The sequence below is a fragment of the Carlito syrichta genome, unplaced genomic scaffold (assembly GCF_000164805.1).
Source record: "Carlito syrichta isolate Samal-C Ts95f unplaced genomic scaffold, Tarsius_syrichta-2.0.1 Scaffold304445, whole genome shotgun sequence".
In the NCBI taxonomy this organism is placed as follows: Eukaryota; Metazoa; Chordata; class Mammalia; order Primates; family Tarsiidae; genus Carlito; species Carlito syrichta.
The window spans coordinates 71,644-79,854 of NW_007248541.1; the positions used below are offsets into that span (position 1 = coordinate 71,644).

Below are 8,211 nucleotides of genomic sequence, written 5' to 3' on the forward strand. Positions count from 1 at the left end.
GACTCCAACTCAAAAAAAAAAAAAAAATACAGTTGCTCACAGTCTAAGCGTCGTTTTTTTGCAAACATGCCTTTTCTCTGGCTGCTTTTAAGCGCTTCTCTTTACTTTTGATAATATAAAATCTGTTATGATGTGCTTTCATGAGGATTTATTTTTTGCTTGGGGTTACTGAATCTATGGAATAGCACATCCTGTCACGTATCCTGTCACTTCTGGAACATTCTTACCTAACATCTTTCCCCTCCATTCCCTTCTGTCCTTCTGGAACTTCAACGTGAGATCTTCTTGGTTTGGTTGCTATTGTTGTCGTTGTTTTGAGTCAGTCTCTTTTTTTTTTTTGAGTCAGAGTCTCACTCTGTTGCCCAGGCTGGAGTACAGTGGCATGCTCACAACCACCGCACCATTGACCTGCTGGACTCATGCAAGAGATCCTGCCTTCTCAGCCTCCCAAGTAGCTGGGACTACAGGCATGTGCCACCACATCTGGCTAATTTTTTGATTTAGTATAGAGATGAGGTCTCGCCAAGTTGCCCGGGCTGTTTTTAAACCCCTGGGCTCAGGCAATCCTCTAGCCTAGGCCTTCCAGAGTGCTGGGATTACAGGCGTGAGCCACCACGCCCAGTTTTGTGAAACTCTTCAGATAACTTCTAGTATACCAGTATTCTCTTTGCCTGCTCACAGATCTGTTATTCAGTCACCCACTGAATATTATCTTCAGTTGTTTTGTGTGTGTGCAGAGGTGGGAGAGGTACAATATACTTCTTTTGAAATCTACCTAGTCAGTTCATAGGCTTTTCCTTATATATAATTCTTATTTCCTAGTTTCTTCAAACATCCAAGTCACTTATGTTCTGTAAACACGAATTTTAGCATCTGAAATCCTTGTAAACCTGATTCCTCAGCCGGTTATCTTAGTAACTCTTGTTTATAGGGCCTTGTTTCCTTTCTTTCTTTTAAATTAAAAAAAATTTTTTTTTGAGTCAAGATCTCACTCTGTTGCCCAGGCTAGAGTGCAGTGGCATGACCACGGCTACCTCCTGGGTTCAGGCAATCCCGAGTAGGTGGGTCCACAGGCGTGTACCACAACACCTAATTTTTAAAAATGTTTTGTAGAGACGAGGTCTTGCCATGTTGCCCAGGTTGGTCTTGAACTCGTGGGTTCAAGCAGTTCTCCCTCCTCAGCCTCCCAAAGTGCTGGGATTACAGGTATGGGCCACCACACCTGGCCTTTAAAAAAAATGTGATTGTGTGAGTTCATAGTTCCTGGAATGGTGTCTGTGGAGACGTTTTGATGCTGGAGTTGTTGGTAGTTTCTCCAAAGAGGGTTGATGTTTTCTTTGGCCAGGAGCATAGGGGATAGGAGTGCTGGCAGCCTGGTCTTGCTTCACAACCTTGCTTGGGATTTTGCGGGACTGTGCCGGCAGTGTGGGTTGGAGCCCCAAGCCTGCTCAGGAGCTGGCTCTCGTTACACATCCTTAGGAAAGGTGACTTTGTTTTGTTCCCCCTCTTACTTAGCAGAAAGATCAAGAGCAACGAGCTTCCTTACTTTCAATCTTTGTGGGGCAGCCCTGGGGGATCCCAGCCTAAATGGGGTTCTCCTGACTGAATTTTCACCTTGCAAGGTCCTCCCCTTCCACAAGACCCTGCATCCTACGCCGCTATTAAAGCCAAAGTTCTCGGTCTCCGTGGATGGAGAGGTGTCCTTCGAGCCGCCAGTGGCATCGGCGTGCAGACTCCTCTGTGCAGATGTGGGTCTCTGCATATGTGGGTGTGCGCACATTGCCTTTGAGGATTCACCTGTTCCCTTGTCACCTGGAACTATCCATTTTCAAAGATATTTAAAAGTTCTTTACTAGCATTCATAGTTAGATTAGCAGAGGTATTTTTAGGATTTTTCCTGCAATATTCCCAGAAACTCTCAGATCTGAAATAAGAGATCTAGATAGCTGTATTATTATTATTATTATTATTATTATTATTATTATTATTATCATCATCATCATCATCACTTTGTGTCAGATACTGGCTAAACACTATCTTATCTCCTTTAACCCTCAAAACAACCCTATAAGAAAGAGATGATTAATTCCACACTTCCTAGAGCAGGGACATAAGACTCTGAGAGATTATACTGCCCAGAGCAACATAGGTATTAATCAACAGAGCCAGTGTGTCTCATGGCCAAGCTCATGTTTTTATACACAATGATGCTCTCTTAAAGGCTTGGAGACTGTTGAGTAAATGCTAACACATGTCTCCCTCCCTAGGTGTGTAACCAACCTCTCTCTCATTTTATTGATTGATTGATTTGGGGTCTCACTCTGTTGCCCAGGCCGGAGTGCAGTGGCATAATCACCATAGCCTCACCGCAGCCTCAATCTCCTGGGCTCAAGCCATCCTTTCTCCTTCGCCTCCTGACTAGCTGGGACTACAGGCACACACCGCCATGCCTGGTCAATTTTTAAACTTTTTATAGAGACAAGGTCTTACTTTGTTTCCCAGGCTGGTCTCAAACTCCTGAGTTCAAGGTCTCCTCCTGCCTCAGCCTCCCAAAGTGCTGAGATTACAGGCATGAGCTACTTCGCCCAACTCTCTCTCTCTCTTTTTAAGCAAAATCAAATTTAAACAACTGGCATCATTTGGAGTTCAGACAGGAAGACAGAGCCATTCCAAGTGCTGTAGGCAAGTGGGGTTTCATATTGAAACTGGAGCTAAGCCGGGCTCGGCGGCTCAGCCTGTAATCCAGCGCTTTGGGAGGCCAAGGTGAGTGGATTGCCTGAGCCCGCGGGTTCGAGACCTGCCTGGGCAACTTGGCGAGACCTCATCTCTACAATAAATCAAAATGAGCCGGTCGTGGTAGCACACACCTGTAGTTCCAGCTACTTGGAAGGCTGAGGCGGAAGGATCGCCGGAGCCTAGCAGGTCGAGGCTGCGGTGGCCAGGAGTGAGACTCCAACTCAAAAAAAAGAAAAGAAAAGAAAAGACACTGGAGCTTACAGGATTCGAGGTGAGCTGGGGAGATCAAGGAGGTCAGCGGGGAGCTGGATGATCAGAGAAAGCCCTAACCACCTCAGGCCACAGCACCAGCTGTGCAAGAAGATGCGAGAAGCTTTGTGCAGGGCCCCAACATTCTCAACAGCAAGGGAGAGCTCACAGAGAGGTCTGCGGAAACTTCTACCGCCTCAGAAACGCCCAGGATCGTGGACCTCAGCCAAGTGCCATCTGGCTGGGGGGCTTGGGGGCTGTTGGTTGGTCAGATGGACAGTTGAGGAGACAAGCTGGGCAAGGAGCAGAGAGCGGCCCAGGCAAGCTGGGGCCGCTGTGTCTACAGGTCACCGCGTATGGGCACCACAGCCTTCCATGGGGCATGGCCTCTTCCTTCAAAGTCTTCTCCTGGCAACTCTGACCCAGGACCAGAGACAGAAGGGGATCCTGGGAAACAGGCCCGGCCTTGGGAGAGGCAGTGCCAATCTGCCTGCAGGTAATCTAGCATGCAGCTCTATGACATCTAGAACAGGTGACCCTTTGAATCTATCTGGAATATAATCTAAATACATGTTTACGGTACTTCCTTTCAAATTTAAAAAAACAAAATCAATGAATGTGGTATTTGGTAATGCTTTTGATTTTATTACCAACAACAGCATTCTTTTTTTTTTTTTTTTTTTTGAGTTGGAGTCTCACTCTGTCACCCAGACTGGAGTGTAGTGGCCGCTCCCGGCCACCGCAGCCTCGATCTCCTGGGCTCTGGCGATCCTTCCGCCTCAGCCTTCCAAGTAGCTGGAACTACAGGCGCGTGCTACCATGCCTGGCTCATTTTTTATTTATTGTAGAGATGAGGTCTCGCCAAGTTGCCCAGTTGGGTCTCGAACCCACAGGGTCAGGCAATCCACTCACCTCAGCCTCCCAAAGCACTGGGATTACAGGCTGAGCCACAGAGCCCGGCTAACAGTATTCTAATATAAAACTTAAGTACAACTTTTGAATTTAGGTCTGGTATTTATTCATAAGCTGTTATCATTAAGCCATAAGACCATCCGGCTGTTGTCTAAGAAAATCCCAGGAGACACACAATGAAGACTTTTTAATATCTTCATCTGCAGACTCAGGGAGCTCCTGTTCTGATAATCCTGAAATGAATGATAGTGCTAGATCTATAAACAGGTAGCATCGTGTTAAAATCACCATGGACAGATTTTGTGGTTGTTCATATTCTGTTTCCTTATCACCTGTTTTTGTTTTGTTTTGCTTTAACACTTTGGTCTTCATGGAAACAAGTTCTGAACAGAAAATATCAAATACTACTTTCAGTGTTTGAGTCCAAGTTCCTGCTTGCCTGAGTGAAGCCCTCTTACCACTACGTGTATCCCAAAACACACACAACTTATCAAACTGCAGCTAGTTAATCAGTAAGAGTTGACCCCACCACGTTCAAAAGCCAAGGAAAGCATTCAAGATGGAGACTAAGTCTCAGTGTCTCCCTAAATCTTCACCGCCTTAAATAGAAATCTTCTAGGACTTTGTAGACACCTCTAATTTATTATCATCCCATGGACATTTCTAGAAGTATTTCTCCCTCTGATTCCTGAGTTCCCCTTTCTGATGTTGAGAAACTTCTGAATGTACTATTTTTGGATTTATGTTTTCACGAGGAAGATCTGTTTTCAAACAAAAGCTTAACGAGTCCAGTGTTAATGATTGTCTAAGCCATCAGGAGGTCCCAATGGTTCCAGTCTCCATAGAAACGTGAACACAGTGACCTCTAGTGGACACACGCAGCCAGACTGTCCGATTCTCAATGCGGAGGCCATTCACTGGGTGATAAAAGCTCTTTTTCTTTCGACCTAAAGTCATTGTCAGATTCTTCCAAGAATCATAACTGAGGCAGCATAAAGAAGTGGCCTTTTCTCTCTGTACTTACTCTCTATTCTCTTTTCTTCATATCGATCAGGAAATTTTTTTTTTATGGAAACTTTTTATTTATATAGAATTATAAATGACAAACTATTATTTTGCCTAGTCCTTTTAAACACCACTGAGGCAGACAAGCTGGAGGACATTAGCTTCATTTTAGAGGTATGACTGTAAACACTGTTCCCATATTTAGTATAAGACAGAGCTGGGATATAAGAACTAGACTTTCATACTCACAACTGCTTTTTTCCTTAGACTGTGATACATCATTTTAAAGAAATCTGATTTCACAATGCTTTACAGTATGAGTAACCTCTATCCTTGGCAGGTTAACTCTGAAGCCAAGCAACCTAATTAATTATCTCATAACCTGGCACATTTTAAGGCAGTTATACCTCTAACTCAATTTCATAGCTGTGCTTGAGGGCCCCTTGAGCCAAAATTACAGCAAAGCTGATCTGAAAGGACCAGGGAATACAATGGTCAATCATGTTTTCAAGTTTAATCTAGGCCTGGCACATCCTTACCAATTGCTCATTTGGCAAGTTGAGGCAACTAAGGGAGGGAAGCAGAGGGAAAATTCACTCAGGGATGGACACTGACGAAAAATACAAATGGTATCAACGTCCCCAGAAGCCCTGTTGCTTGTCTACTACATCAGTACCAGCAAGACAAAGGGCAATGGTTCAGGAGTCCAGAAGATGCAAAGATCGATTAAGCTGCCTAATTGGGTTCTAAAAAAGTCATACACTGCTAATTGCATCCATGCCATACCAAGAAAATCGTTCATTCCTTCCTGATATGAGTTTTATGGGGAGGGCTGATTCTCAGAGAAACCAGGAAATTCCATCCTGAAGCCCAGGGGGAAAATGATGGGCATCTCCCAGAGTTACAGATGGTGCAGGAGCAACACAATCTGCACCTTGAAGGGGAAAAATTGTCTTGGTAAACTTATGTCTTCCATAGGATATGGAACCAGAGGTTAGAAAGATCAGGGCCTGGGTGATCTGACAAGAAAAAGGACTTCCTCACATAAGGTACACAGGTCTCTGAGAAGGGTATGACCACCCTAAAACTGCAAGCAAAATTTTGAATACATGTATGTTTTCCTGGTGAAGGAGTCTTTTATTCTCAAATCTTGAGCTAGAGAAAAGGATTTAGAGCCAGCCAAGCGTGAAAGCTCTCAAAACCATTACTGAAAGGTTGGAACATCGACTCAGAGAAAAGACAACCGAGCAGTTGTTTTTGTGCACTTGTTCCTAAGTGTATTTCAAGTCTTTTCAAAGTAAGGTCCCAGGAACCCCCAGATTCAAGCATGCCCCTGGGCTTGGTCCACTGCTGCAGAAGTCTTGTACAATGCTTGCTTTATTCATTCACCAATACTGAACCTCAGGATAGAAGATGTGACATGACACATTGATTTCAAAGGTGCATGACACATTGATTTCAGAGGTGGGGGCAGCCAATGTGGAGAACATTGGAATTTTTCCTTGGAACTGGACTGTGATGAAAGGTGCCTGCCATTAACATAATCTTCTATCTTTTCCCTGATCCTTTCCTTCCAGTTTTTGAAGGAAGAGTCCCAAATATAATCTTCTCTGAAGATACTTGATAACAATTCCAAAAAACAAAAACACATGCTTCCAATGCACTGTGCTTTCAGATATTCTAGGTCTAGTTCAGCAGGCGGATTAGCTGATTGATGCGTTCACCCCGATAGCCAGGTGAGCCCATTTCCTTGACAAAGCCTACTCTATTTTTGGTAGCATGACGGGCTACTGAGAGTTGGAAAGGGCGCAAGAACCATGAGAACTCCTGGAAATGCTTTCCCGGGAAGGCAATTTCATGAATGAGGTCTTCCAAGCAAATGACACCAAACTTCCCCAGGTGCTCCTCAATCATTGTGTTGTCTGTCAGAGGAATGGTCTTATTCTTGACCCTGGCTTGTCCACGTTTCAAGATGAGTTCCCGAACGGACTTCAGATTTGGAAATCCCCAGGTCACATAGGGCTCTACAATATGCAGCATTTTTAGGCTCTGGGGGGTGACTTTGACAAAGACACCACTGAAAATTTTCTTCAGGTGAAGTCTTGCAGTGGTCCTCTGCACCAGTGAACTCACCCCATCAATCCTGTGGATGCGTACAACAAAGGCCAAGGAATGTTTATCTGGCAATTCCAAGGCATGAGGTTTCACTTCTAGTCTTCTAAGACGCACACTGTCACGTTTCTGCCGCCAGGAATCATACAGGAACAATTCCAATCGCTTAAACTTGAGCCCTTTTCCTTTTCTTTGCTCCTTCCTTGCCAAAAGCGCCTGCTTTGCCTGGGTGGCTTTGAGAGCTTGATAAGCCTTCCTCTTTTTCAGATTTTCTGAAACCAAAGGGATTTTCCTTTGCTCTTCCTCCGCCATCTTTCTAGGTCTTGATCAGGAAATGTTATTAGTGCAGACCCTTAGATGGTGCTGGCTCTCACCTCAACACGTGCCACTCATTCCCCTCAATCTCCAAGGACTGCATCAGCATCGAACTCAGCCACACACAACTGTGCACAGGTGCCGGCTCGGCCCCAAGTCCATTGAGTCCAAATCACCAGGCAGGATCCCAGAAGTCTCTTCAGAAGCTCTACCTATGATTCTAATGCCCTTGAGAGGTCAAAACCCACCATTCTCCCTGCATCCTCTGCCTGCACCATTTTTCTTTAGTTAAAAAAAAATATTTACTTTAATGTTCAAATTTAATTTGTAAACAGATATTATATGCATATGATTATAAAATCAGAAAACAAAAAACAAATATTCATGTGTCCAGTGGAACATTTCCCTGCAATTCTGCATCTGCCTAGTCCCCCGTAAACACCTGCACTATAGGGCCCTTGGTCTCAGGTGCCACCCTGTCACAGGGATTCCTTCGGGAGGTACAAGTGAACACAAATGTAGATTGCCATCTTCCCAAAAGTCAACATGCTATACAAAGTATACTATAATATACAAGATTTTCATACTTTGTTACTATATCTCTTTTAGATCGTTTCATATCAGTACACAGAAAGCTTCCCCACTCTAATTTTTTTTTATTGCAGAGATGAAGTCTTGTCATCTTGCTCAGGTTGATCTCGAACTTCTGAGTTCAGGCAATCCTCTCCGTCTCCCAAAGTGCTGGGATTACAGGAGTGAGCCACTGCACCCAGCCTCCCTATAATTTTTAAGCAGCATGTCATCCCCTCCTAGGGGCATACGATAATGTCTAACCAGTCCCCTGATGAGGGATAATGTGTTTCGCCAATCTTTTGCTATTAG

At 44.4% G+C, this 8,211-nt stretch overlaps 1 pseudogene across 1 annotated transcript; it reads right to left on the minus strand.

The window, feature by feature from the left end:
- Window positions 1–6,493: 6,493 nt before the first annotated feature.
- Window positions 6,494–7,328, minus strand: LOC103262311 (annotated as a pseudogene). Its single transcript, XR_002482075.1, has one exon. The product of XR_002482075.1 is annotated as a 60S ribosomal protein L7-like 1 pseudogene (transcript).
- Between the last annotated feature and the right edge of the window lie 883 nt (window positions 7,329–8,211).